Here is a 558-nt window from a genome sequence, read left to right as displayed (position 1 = left end):
CTCACACCACTCCGTGCAGCCACCCTTCCATTTTCAGTCTCAAAGAAATTCCTGTATTTAGACGAAGGCTGAATCATAACAAAACATTATACAGTTGCAAATTAAATGTAGATTACAAGTATTCCCCAGCCTGCACCAGAATCCAACTTGAACTATCTTAAACTAACAAACAAACTCCAAACATTACAAGCAGACATTCCCAACCTGTTCAGGCACTTATACCCCAAGAGTATAAACAAAAACCTAATTTAAATCTCTTATTTGTAGAGTTGGATCCGACTAGGATGGAGTACTGCAGTCAAGAGCAACGGGGCGTAAAGTCTCGTAACTTGGAGGGAAAATAATATTGGGACCAATATGGAAGTCTTGTATATCTTAAAAAAGGGCGAGGGAAAAAATCAACAAGACATAACTTAAGCTCAAGTACTCAAACTAATCGCGATTCGCCGAAAGGAAACTCTGGTTTGGTTTGGGATAAAGAGATCGGGGAGAGTTTCCCATCGAGTGAAACATGACAAGAAGAAAAATGTCAACTATGATTTTGGAACATGTGTTGGC

This window comes from Penaeus monodon, chromosome 19, assembly GCF_015228065.2.
Source record: "Penaeus monodon isolate SGIC_2016 chromosome 19, NSTDA_Pmon_1, whole genome shotgun sequence".
Lineage (NCBI taxonomy): Eukaryota > Metazoa > Arthropoda > Malacostraca > Decapoda > Penaeidae > Penaeus > Penaeus monodon.
The sequence above is the reverse complement of the archived record's forward strand: the minus strand, read 5'-3'. Positions refer to the sequence as shown.